We start from the raw sequence: 13,342 nt of genomic DNA, 5'->3' as shown, positions 1-13,342 counted from the left end.
TTCGCAAGCTCCATCCACACTCAAGAGAAAAGATAATATAGAGCATGTACCCAGAGAGCAGGAATCTACCTACTACACGGAACCAAACGGAACCCAATACCTAAATTTCAAAAATTGCTATATTCTCTAATGCTATTCATTTACAAATATGTGTTCTCTTTAACTAAATGCCATTTTTCTTTTTTAAAGTGTTGCCTATCATCTTCATCAAATGATATTATTAACATCATAATTACCACTACTATGTCTTAGCTTATATTTATGTGTTGGTCTGTTGAAAACTTCTCTATGTGGGACTGCCAGTATGTGTTAAAGCTAAGCTCTCCCTGTCCATTTTTGTTCCTTAGCCTGCTATGTTTGTCCTCCCTGCATATTTGATAAATTTATGTAATGGTTTTATTTACAGGGTCTGGCAGAAGTAACACCATTGAGTGTGGTTGGTAGGGTATGTGAATGTCTTGCATGAGATTTACAGCAATTTGAACATTTCACCAAAAATGTCATTTGGTATGGTAGGGTGTGATATTGTTGTGTTACATAATTACATGCTTATGATTTTGTAATAAAAAATGTTTTGTAATAAAAAAGGGGTGTTACTTGTGCCAGACCCTGAATTTGTGTATGTCTGTATTTATTTTTTTTCACTCATCTCCCAGTCACCTTTATTTTTATTTTTTATTCTCACCTGAGGACATTTTATCACTGCTTTTAGAGAGAGAGGAAGGGAGAAAGAGAAACATTGATATGAAAGAGAAACATCAGTTGATTGCCTCAACTATATACCCAGACCAGGGATCTTTCCTGGACTGGGGATCAACCTGCAACTTAGGTAGATGCCCTGACTTGGAATCAAACTGACCACCTTTTGGTTATGGGATGATGCTCCAATCAACTGAGCCTCAGTTGCCAGGGCCCCACCTACCTTCACTTTAGCAACCATTAGCTCATTCTCTGCATCTATGGGTCTATTTCTGTTTCATTTTGTTTGTTTGTTTGTTTGTTTTCAGATTCCACATATAAGTGAAATCATGTGGTATTTGTCTTTCTCTGTCTTACTTATTTCACTGAGCATAATACCCTCTAGGTCCCATGGTGTCACAAATGGCAAGATTTCATTTTTTTGTGTGCAGCTGAATCATATTTTATTTTACTACATCTTTATCCATTCATCATCTGATGGACACCTAGGTTGCTTCCACATCCTGGCTATTGTAAATAATGATGAAATGAACATAGGGGTTCATATATCTTTTCAAACTAGTGTGTTTTTTGTTCTTTTTTTTATGCTTTATTTTTGAATACCCAGAGTCGGTACTGCTGGGTCATATGGTAGTTCTATTTTTAATTTTTTGAGGAATCTCCATACTGTTTTCCATAGTGGGTGCACTGATTTACAACCCCACCGACAGTGTAGAAGGATTCATGCCCTTTATCTATTTGATCCAAGTTTCAGAGCCTGGTTCAAATTCCTTCTTATTTTCATAGCCCTGGATCTGCATTTCCCAGATGGTAGTCTGGTTATTTGTGTAAATATTTCATTCCCTTTATAGACGAGTAACTGCTTGAATCATGTCTGATTTATTTTTATATCATCTCAGGATTACTGCAGTGCCTTGAAATAGAAAGCACTGAAATATTTGATTAATAATTAAATGGATAAATAAAAATTCACAATATGTAAGCTTGACAATGTTTCTGGCTCTGACTTCTCAACCTTTCTCTATTTTTTTATTCAGCCATATCTGCCACTAGATTGTCAGCACGCACATAACAGGGTCAGTGTCTTCTCTGTCTTTCCTAACACATTTCATTACAAATCTTAGCTCTAATTCCGATATTTTTGTGTGTGTTTATACCTTAGTAGACTTATCTCACTGATATAGACTGACTCAAAGAGTAATAAAGCCTAGTGGCATTTATGATAATATGTTTCTCATTGTTTCCATTCATTTTGAAGTTGGGAGAATTAGTTTTATTTCTTCCATTTTTCTGAAAAAACAAAAAAAAAAGGATATGTTTGATATTCCAGGTCTCCAATATTTAGCAAGTATTTCCTACAACTATATTCTCAAAGGAAATTTGAATAGAATACTCACTACTGCAAAATATCACACTTCATGTGTCTGTGGCCACAAATATTGCTGTGGAATCCACCAACTCTGGTGTATGAACCAAATCACTTGCAAGCTACAATGAAAATATTGGGCTGTCAGTCTAAAACCCAGATAAAACAAACAAAAAGTCTCCTTGGAAGATATACAACAGACTCACATTCTAATCTTTACCCTTATGATCTTGCCACTCAGATGGTCATAGGGAATCCCAAGTAGAAAATAAAAGCATCAAAGGAAAGAAAGCATTTTTCCCTTGGGCTAAGAGCAGAGTTAAACTAACTTATGCACTACTGAGTCTGGCTAGTCCAGGAAGGTCCCCTCCTTTGGGAAGTAGCCCAAGACCCAACTACAATACAAAAGAGGAAGCCAACGACCAGAACAAGTAATTCCAAAGGAGAAAATTATAAGGGGAACAAGTCATGTGGACATGTATACTTTAAAACTCCTTTTTTGAGGAGGGTAAACATATCTCTTCTGAATTTACAAATTCATATTGTACTTGAACTTGCCCCATAACAGTCCTTCTCAAGAAAATAGAAGGTTTGGGAGACATCTGTGAAAGGACTCCTAACCTGCCTATGACCCAAAGTGATGAGAAATCTTCCTTCTTGCTTTGTGGGTCATATTTTATTAGCTGCTTTCTGGTTTTTGTAATTGGCTCTCTCCATGTTTTCTTTCCCTAAGCACTTGTCAGATATACATGAAAAAAGTGAATAAGCTTGACAAAAAAACTAAACTAATATCCTTTAAGTAAAATAGGCCACTCTGTATGATAGAGGAAGTTGCATAACAAGTAAAACTCTTTGAGAAAAAAAAAGCTTATATGCAGGATTTAATTGCTAGAGTCTAATTAGTTTTGAGTACTACTATAAAACTTAGAGAGAAGCAAAGATAAATATTTTAGCTAATTTCCCTATGTACTGTGAATAAAAGAATGGAAATAATTCTCAAAATTGAGTGTTACGAAGTCATTTGCCGAGTATATTAAGTCAGTTCTTCTAGGTAATGAAGTGTCCTTTACAGTTTAGAAATTTTCCAAGAGCTGACATTTCTCTCATAAAGAACATGGCTCTTGTGGCTTCATTATGACTTCTTGAAACAATCTGAACTTTAGACCTTTTCATCTGCCAGCTGAGGACACATCTACACACTAACTAGTGTTTAATAGCAGCACAGGGCACCAAGGCTCAAAATTATTTCAACTGTCATGACCTAACTCTCTGGCTGGTGACAATATGTGGAAAACCTCCTTGATAACACCTAATTTCTTTTTTCTCTGACACTTACTGAAAGAGTTGCACATTGTGCTGATTTTTTTAAAAATCAGATTGCATGGTGGAAGGTCACTGAGAAATGAATCTTGTTATGAAACAATCCAATGCATTACATCCTTTCCTCTGATGGGTTGGATTCCCTTCACTGGAGGCTCCATACTCCCCCAAAAGTGGTCTCTGGTGCATGATTACCTTGAGGCAAACTAGATGATGCTACATTAGGGAGGTGAGAAAGAATAAATATCAAAACAGAAATTATGATGTATACGTTTGCAAATGAATCGATAATGCTCCCTTTGCCACTTTCACTAAGAAGGGAAATATGTTGATTTTATTTTGTGTTATAGAGATTCTGTTATTCCTAACTTTAGCTTGGTGGCCAGTAAATCTACCTAACATATAATTTCATTTTATATAACAATTATTTTTAGTGGATTTTTATAGCTCTTATATTAGTCTGTAGGGCTTACCCTCCCCCATGTGTTTATACAGCAAAAGGGGATATTTTCTCTTCAAATTCAAAAGGCAAACTGAATGTATATTTTATTCTGGAATGAATACATTTGTTTTATAATAAGACTGTTTTCTTTCATTGTATACTTATACACATATAATTTGTTGACACCATCTTTTTTCCAAGCACAGTTCATTATTTTTATCTGGAGAAGAAAACGTAAGGCAGAAGAACCTATTACTAGGCTTCAAGTTCCTTAAAGGGGTTTGGGTGGAGAACTTAGTTCCTAGCATAGTGCCTGGGAAATAGTAAAATCTGAGTAAATTCTTTGTTAAATTAGTAAAGGAATTAATATAACTACTTATGATTATATAAATGTATATAAAATGTCTACTAAGTGAGTTCATCATACTTAGGAATTATCTACATAAATTAACTATTGATAGCAACTGACTCAAGATTAGGCTCTCATGTATTTAGAAACATGAGATGTAATTACAGATAATTAAATGCTATTTTTCTTAAATATTTTAAGAAAATAGAAAAAAAGTTGAAAAACTATGACAGTTCCTAATAATGGAAATATATAAAATCCTGGCATTTACCCCCTAATATATTCATAATTTCATGTCTAAGGCATTGTAGACAAGTATAAAAGTTGTCATCAATTCTTAGATAATTAAATGGAAATATTGTATGTCAACATTATTCATCTATTCATGCAAGAATGTTTGTTGTTTAAATTGAATAAATTGTTTGAAGCAAATTATATTAAACTTTCAATCTTGAGTGTCTAAAATTTCAGGCTTCTGTGATTTTATTTTCCCAAAATAGACTCTATCCATTAAAAACTGATCTTAAGGTCTGGGAACACATTTCATTCATCTTAATATTCTCTTCACCTTGCATCTAAATTTTTATGAAGTAAAAAACAATGAAATGCTCATTAATTTCTGAGAATCAACAAAAATACTCCAGGCTTATATACTAACATGAAATTAGAAAATTTGTTTAATAATTTTTAATATGAAATCCACATTTATTATTTATTAGGTTACTCAGAGAAGCATGAGGGTAACTGCCATTGTTCAATTGCTTGTGGAAACCACTTGATAAAATGCAATTGGTGTGTCAGTGGGAGGAGCACTGGCCTGGGAGTTTAGAGACTTAAGCTTTCTCATGATCTTACCCACTTAACTCCTTTGGGCCTCTATTTCTTCAAGTGAATTATGAAAGACTAACCCAGATCCATATTTGTCAATGTTTTAAATTCACAGTAGCATTTGTTCAAACAAATATCTTTCTTTGGGACTTATATAGGCAAAACAGGTAATAGCTGAGACATGGCTATTGAAATGGGGTAAGGGTACTCTGCCCTTCCTAGCTCACTTCTCATTTACTCATCCTTCACCTGCCCCAACTTCCCATGGTAGTGCCTTAGCAGTTGGAAGACCTCAGGGTGCACTAATGTTAGCCTAGGATTTATCTCTATACATGTGAGGTAGAGTATAGTCAATTATCTAATGTGACTATTGTTATCTATACTGTTGTTTTCTAAATCACATATTTTCATGCACTACATTTGACTGTTATGAGTGAAATAATAAACATATTATATAAGAATAGAGAAAATTGATAAAACTCAGATCCCTTTTATTAATTCTAGTGACTGGTCAGTAGTGACTGAATATATATTTTCACTTTTACCTTTCAAAGAGTAGCTAAAACTGGCCAAGCAAGGCTGTCACTCTGTGATGATCTGTTGTAATCAGAAGTGGAGTCTGAAATCCTCACCAAGAAAATAAGAGACACTAAAGCTTTGGAAATAAATAAGTAAAAAACTGTGCAATAGTGCCAAGATCCAGCATGATAAAAAAGAGGGCCAGAAGGATCATTTAACACTGGGAGACCAGAAGTTGAAATTTAAGAGTAAATGATGAAGTCACACCTCAAGGTCATAGAGACAGGAGTCAGAAGAAAAGAAATCAGAAGTAAGAGAATCAGAAATGTTTGCGTTATTCTAAAGTCAGGAGCTAGCATTTGTGAGTCATAAGCTAGCTGTGCATGTAAATAGGCCTGGCTTAAAGAACCAGGAATGTAGGGAATAGTTTGATTATTTCCCCTGTGGCTAAAATGATTATCAAAGGATTCTAAGTGTCTTAATTTCCCCCTTTCCCTGTAACCACTGATAATTAAGAATTAGAGTTAATTAAGTATACCAATTCATAGTTCAGCAAAAACAAATATATCCATTATTTAAAGATGGCTTGTGGGAAGAGAAGGAGACCATGACAGATGACTCCATTTTTCTATCAGGGGTGTTAAAAGTAAAAATACACCTAGTCCTCTTAAAATTCTGTCTCTGGGATTTGAAGACTTAGAATAGCTCAGTCCTGACCCTGGGTTATGAAATCTCAAGTCTTAATACCCTTAACTTTTGCATTAGATTCAAACCTAACCTTTTCCTCTTTTTCTAAAAACTACTCTACAAAGTGCATGTAGGGCTTCACCACACTCAAACACCCCGTATCCTTACAGAAATTTAACCAGCTCTGTTAAAAAAAAATACATATTTTAGACTGGATCACATATTTCCCCCTCAAGTTAGAGATAATGTAATAGTGACTCAAAAACATAAAAGTCGACTGTGCAAAATACAGCTCATTTCCCCAGAAGGTAATGTTAAAGGCTGAGTTTTTAACAGGTGTAGTGACTCCTTTTTTATAATATATTTATGCCTTTGCAAAAGTCTTCAATCTTTTCAAGTCCTGGTTTTCCTGATTAAAAATAAAAAATCAAAATTAAAGTCATAAAATCTCAGCCTCAATAAAAGGTGAAGATTTCTGGCCTCATTTAGTACCAGGCTAGCCTACTAACTGTCTCGCCCCCTAGGCACATACCCACACCCAGGTAGTCTGTGATGGTGTCCAAATGCAAACACCCACAAACAACCACTACAGACATTCTTTCCAAAAATAAGGGTAATGGTAATTAAGAAAAAATTAGTAGCCATATATATACATACATATTTCTATTTCCTAAAACAGCACTCTCACATTTCCCAAAGAAGGTGGGAGAACACCTATTGCTTTCTTTCTAGATCTGTAATACAAGGACCCTACTAGTGATTCCCAACCTTGAAGATGGTTTGAGATATGTAGAATGTCAAAGATTTCCACCACCCTTCCAATATTCCCATGGCTGTGAAATAATTTGGTAGATGGAATTAAACTTAGTTACTAATTAATTGAGTTTAAATAAAGAAATTATCCTGGATTATTCAGGTGTGCCAATGTAATTACATGGGCCCTGAAAATCAGATAAGAAAGGCAGAAGAGGGAGAAATACGTTGTGGAAAAGAAGCCAGGAGAAATGAGGCAGAAGTGGAGATCAGAACAATCTGAAGCATGAGAAAGACTCAACCTACCATTATTAGTTTTGAAGACAAAGAGGCCATGAGCCAACAAATGCAGGAGGCATCTGGAAATTGAGTATGATGTCCAGCCACAGCCAGCCAAAAAAAAGAAAAAAGGAACCTGAGCACTACAGGTGTATAGAAATGAATTCTGCCAACAACCTGAATAAGTCCAGTCATCTCTTCCAGGCCCTCCAGAAAGGAACACAACCCTGCCTACAGCTTCATGTGGGCCTTGTGAACTTAAAGTCTAAGTCCAGCTGAGCTCACTGGACTTCTGACTTACAAACCTATGAAATAATACATCAGTGTTGTTGTAAACCATTAAGGCTGTGGCTATTTTTATGGCAACAATACACTAATGCATGGCTTCACTCTAAACACACACTCACTTACACATGCTCAATTAGTATCTGGAAATAATGTCAGCCACCAATATTTTTCAGAGGTTTCCCAGGTCAGTGTTAATCAAACTTTAAAGTCTATAAAATCCTAGACATCTTGTTAAAATGCAGACTAGTAGGTCTTAAGTAAGGTATGCCTTCAAAGAAGCTCCTGACTAGTAGATCTTGAGTGAGCTATGACTTCAAAGAAGCTCCTGGTAAATGCTGATGCTTCAGGGTGGGAGACCACATTTTTAGAAGTCCCCAGATGATTCTCAATTTACCAGTCTTTCCTGTACTTTCTGAACATCATATTTAGAAGTGCCCAGAATACTATTCTACATTAATTTTAAGACTGCAAATTGGCAGAGTGGAGGAGGAAGGTGGTGATATAGAGATTTAAAGCAGAGGGTACAGAATATGCCCTTGTAGGCATGAACCCAACAAACAAACCACTGTAGACAAAACAGCCTTTTGTCTCCAAGATGCCATTTAGGACTCTCACAATGCCTGGCTTCAAAACTTCAAAGAATAGGTTGACTCGCTTGTTAGGGGCTAATGCAGCTAATGGCTTTAAGTTGAAGCCAATGCCCATTTATCATCCTAAAAATCCTAGGGCCCTTAAGCACTATGCTAAATCTATTCTGTCTGTGCCCTATAAATGTAACAACAAAGCCTGGATAACGGCACATTCGTTTACAACATGGTATACTAAATATTTTAAGCTCGGTGTTGAGACCTACTGTTTAGGAAAAAATATTCCTTTCAAAATATTACTGCTTATTGACAATGTACCTGGTCATCCTAGAGCACTGATGAAGATGTAAAATGAGATAAATGTTGCTTTCATGCCTGCTAAACACAATAGTCACTCTATGGCCCACAAAGTAAGGAGTAATTTCAACTTTCAAGTCTTATTGTTTAAGAAATACATCTTGTAAGGCTACAGCTGCCATAGATAGTAATTCTTCTGATGGATCTGGGCAAAGTAAATTAAAAATCTTCTGGAAAGGATTCACCATTCTAGATGTGATTAAGAATGTTCATGGTTCATAGGAAGAGGTCAAAATGTCAACATTAACAGGGGTTTGGAAGAAGTTGATTCCAACCCTCACAGGTGACTTTGAGGGATTCAAGACTTCAGTGGAGGAAGTAATAGCAGAAGGTGTGGAAATAGCAAGAGAACTAGAACTAGAAGTGGAGCTCGAAGATGTGACTGAACCACCGCAAACTCATGATAAAACTTTCAAGGATGAGGAGTTACTTCTCAAGGATGAGCAAAACAAAAAGTGGCTTCTTGAAATGGAATCCACTCCTGGTGAAGATGCTGTGAGGATTGTTGAAATGACAACAAAGCATTTAAAATATTACAAAAACTTAGTTGATAAAGCAGTGACAGGCTTTGAGAGGACTGACTTCAATTTTGAAAGTTGTTCTCCTGTGGTAAAATGCTATCAAATAGCCCCACCTTCTACAGAGAAATCACTCATGAAAGAAAGAGTAAATTGATGAGGCAAACTTCATTGTTGTCTTATTTTAAGAAATCACCACAGCCACCCTAGGCTTCAGTACCAACCACCCTAATCAGTCAGCAGCCCTCAACATCGAGACAAGGCCTCTACCAGCAAAAAGATGATGACTCTCTGAAGTTTCAGATAATGGTTAACATTTTTAGCAATAAAGCATTTTAAAACTAAGGTATGTATATTTTTAGACATAATGCTAATGCACTAATGCACTAATTTAATAGATGACCATGTGGTATAAACACAACTTTTATGTTTGTCAGAAAGCCAAACGATTCATGAGACCTGCTTTCCTGAGATATTCCCCTTACTGGGATGGCCTGGAACCAAACCTGTCATATCCCTGAGGCCATGCCTGTATTTCTCCAAGGCAGTTTTGGAGAGATGGGAAGAGCCAGCACAAAGGTAAGTCGTACCAGAAAGAGTATGATTAACAAGTAGTCCCTAGAATATCCAAGGATAAAGTTACTTATAACAAGAAACCTATTTTACACTGAATAAGCCACAATCCCTGCTCTCAAGGAACTTCCAGAGAGGAGGCAAGAACAATTAACATTATCACTTAAAAGTTTATAAAATATTCTTGTTTGTATGATCTCACTTTTCATAATAGTTCTGTTAGGTAGGTCAATAGTTATTGTTGCTCCCATTTTTTTACAAATAAATAAACTGAGGCTTGTAAAGGCTGAGTGATGCACGAGGATCACATGTCTACATGGCTGAGTCAGGACCTGAACCCAGGGTTTCTGAATCCAAATGTAGTGCCCTCTCAATCCTTGGTAGAAAAGGAAAAAAACCATTTTTTCCCACCATCTTCAGATCTCTAGCTGTGACCTTATAATTAGCTAACAAAAGACAGATTAATGAGAGAAAAAAAAACACAGAAGTTTATGAACAGGCACATTGTGCATACACAGGAGAGCACTTAGCAAGGAGTCTCTCAAAAGGGGGCTAGAGCTTGGGCTCATACACCATCTTAACATTAGAACGTATTTTTTAGAGAAGTGGGAAGGCCAAGGAAAGGATGTTGAATTTCTAGGGATATTAAATTGTGAGAAGACAAACATACTGGGAAATTAATGGTAGGTACACAGTAGTTTTAGCAAGTCTGCTATGTAAATTACTCTGGTGTTGTTTTAGGGCTGATAATGTTTCTACAGTTGTCTTCAGTGATTAACGTTTGTTCTTCTTGGTAGAGAGGGGAAGAGGGACAAGTTTACAAATGTTTGTCCTGCTTTTAGGCAAATGGGGAGGGACAAAGAGCTTTTTTTGTATCTGCTTCTTTTCAATTATTTTCAGCACAAAATAATTCTTATACCAAAGTGGCATATTTTGATGGCATACTCTGCTATCTTTCACTACCATGCTGCCTCTTAAAATGTACCACAGGTACACTGGTGGTCTAGTTCCTCCTTGGCTGGCTTTCTTAGGAATCGACCTTTGGCGGAAATCCAGTGGGTTTGCTGCAGACTATGGCTATAGCAGTAATATGTAACCAGCTCTTAGCTTAGTGACAGCTCAAGTCATTGGTAGGCACAATGCCATGAAATAATTTTTTAAATCTCTTAGAATAAAGGGCCTGAACTTTGGGGACCACAAGGGATCCCACAAAGATTTGGCCCAGCTTAGGATATGTCTGCTGGCCTCTGGAGCAGCCAGACAAATAGTTATGACCTACCTGTGCTTCCGCTGGAAAGTCTAGCTCTGCCTGATGTGCCTACCAGCGTGACAGCAATATCAACCTCAGGTTTCATTTTTGTCTCAATCTCTGCCCTCAGTATGTCAGCAGAAGCCTGTGATCTGAAGACTGGTGTTTGGTACACACTTGGATCCTTAGTAGTTCTTAACTTTTTCAAGTGAAGAACATTATCAGAAATTTTAAATTATTACATACAGGGTAAGTAAGTAAGAAGTATGACTTGCTTGAGTGTGGTTGGTAGCGTACATGAATGTCTTGCACAAGACAGACAGCGATTTGAACATTTCACCTAAAATGTCATATGGTGTGCTTGAGTATGATATTGTTATGTCACAGAACTACATGCTTATGATTTTGTAATAAAACAGGGGTGTTATTTGTACCAGACTCTGTATTTTGGTGACTGAGCCATCCAGTGAGCGGACGGGCAGGCAGTGCTTGAGAAAGTGGAAGTGGAAGATCTCTTGGATATCTGATTTGCAATTAAGATCAGTCAATTGTTTTAAGCACTGACTCATTTGTACCTATTATCAAAAATGGAAACTGTTTAATTAGGATTTTGAAGTTCTGGAAAGGAGAAAAGGATTTAAAGAAATGAGTTCCAGCCAGGGTTTTGAACCCAAACCAATGAACTCACTGTGTAAAGCACCTGGGAGAATAATTAACTGGCTTTAATCTTTCTTTTCAGATTGTTGTTATCTGAATACATCTTAAATAAAAAAGGTTTTTAAATGTTTTTCAAGTTTTCTCTTTTTAGAGTTCTTTAAAATAATAAAGTGGTTCAGCTTTTATTTAAAGGGCCAGGGAACCTTTTGAAAGAGATAAAATATTCATTGTAGTCTTTGCTTTTATTGTTAACTCATAAACTTTTTAGATCAAGGGTCATGAAAGTAACTGAATTAAACTAATAAAATATAGCATAATATATTTGTTTCCAAACTACAGTCTTAATTATCTTTAAAAAAATTGTACATGATTTCTACCTCCCACATATTCAAAGTCAATGTACACATATTTTCCATAGAGTATTGTCTCATGAGAGCAGACGGATGATGGGACAATGCTGCAGTTCTGGTGGAGGCAGCTTCCACTGCAATGAAGGAGTGATTACTTCAGACTTCCTATGGCATGTATAAGGAGTTGGCAAGTATGTAGAGTCAGAATGATTTGCTACTCTTCTCTTCCCTGTATTCTCCATTTCTGGGCATAGATTCAGGTGAGAGAGGCTTTGCTCTGAGCCCCACACAGTTGGGAGCCCTGCAACTGCAAGGTACAGCAGACATGCACCAACCTGTAACCCTAAAGGTACACTCCCTACCTAACCCTGCCAGTCCCAGGGAAGTGCTTCTCCACACGTCTTCCCCATGGCCTCAGAACAAAACCTACTGGGCTTGAATTCCATGTATGATTGCTGTGCTGAGGGCCCAGGGGACAGTCACTGTTTCAGGGTACTAAGAAGAGGTGAGCAGTGGCAGCACTCAGGTAAAAAGAAAGGCGAATTCATCCTTCTTCTCAGAAAATAAGAATGCAACAGATTCTTGAATAACGAAGAATCAGTTTCCAAGTAGTGCCAATGTCCATTTTCCAGCTTCAATTTGTGTTCCAAATCATGTTTCTGAAATTACTAACAAATCATGATGGAATTTGCAACAGGTGCACATAGTGGCTGAAAAACATTTCACAGCATTAGGTAACTAATGTTATTCTAAATTTGTATATATATGAATATATGAACTGAGATTCTGACTCAAACTAGAATTGCAAATAGTTTCATTTCGATACAAGTATTTTAAGAGATTAAATTTTGTAATTTATTAAATTTATTAAATGTTAAAAATACTTTGACAAATTTCTAATATATATTAAATATGATTTACAGTTTGACTCTAATTCTAATTAAGATTTTAACTGTTTTATTGAAAAGAACTCTTTGGGAATCTTAGAATCCTTTAATTTTTTTCTCTTGCATTTACTTTAATTTACATTTGGAAGAAAATATATTCACATTCTAAATGGTTTGAATAAAACTATAGTATTACTTCCTAATCCTTCAGATCAATGTGAATTAATATATCAAAATATGGTTGAAACCAAAAATACCTTGGGGACTTATCTTTCTGGCTCTAGAACTCTGGGCTGGGGGGTTGGGGGGCTGGTGTGGGGCTGGGACTCCTTGCTCCCACGATATCCCTCCCGAATTTTTATCTACCACACTGGATGTGGGACCTGCCCATTCCATGCCATTGTCCTTGCTGCCAGTCTGGATGAAATGCGATTTCTTTAATTCCATAGTTTTCAGACTTCCATTCTACTTGATTTCTGATGGTCCTGAGTGATGGTTGTTCTATATTTTAGTTGTAATTTTGATGTGGTTGAGTGAGGAGGCATGCTGTGTTTACCTCTGACACCATCTTGACTGGAAGTCTGGCCTCATTCTTTTTTCAGCTAAGTATTTTTCCAATATATGTACATATTAC

General features: G+C 36.4%; 1 pseudogene; it reads left to right on the top strand.

The window, feature by feature from the left end:
- The first annotated feature begins 8,146 nt into the window (after nt 1–8,146).
- Nucleotides 8,147–9,306, top strand: LOC123826973 (annotated as a pseudogene).
- Nucleotides 9,307–13,342: the final 4,036 nt, after the last annotated feature.

This window comes from Phyllostomus hastatus, unplaced genomic scaffold (assembly GCF_019186645.2).
Source record: "Phyllostomus hastatus isolate PE091 unplaced genomic scaffold, TTU_PhHast_1.1 phas_contig_86, whole genome shotgun sequence".
Taxonomy (NCBI): domain Eukaryota; kingdom Metazoa; phylum Chordata; class Mammalia; order Chiroptera; family Phyllostomidae; genus Phyllostomus; species Phyllostomus hastatus.
This window is presented reverse-complemented; position numbering and strand designations above follow the sequence as displayed.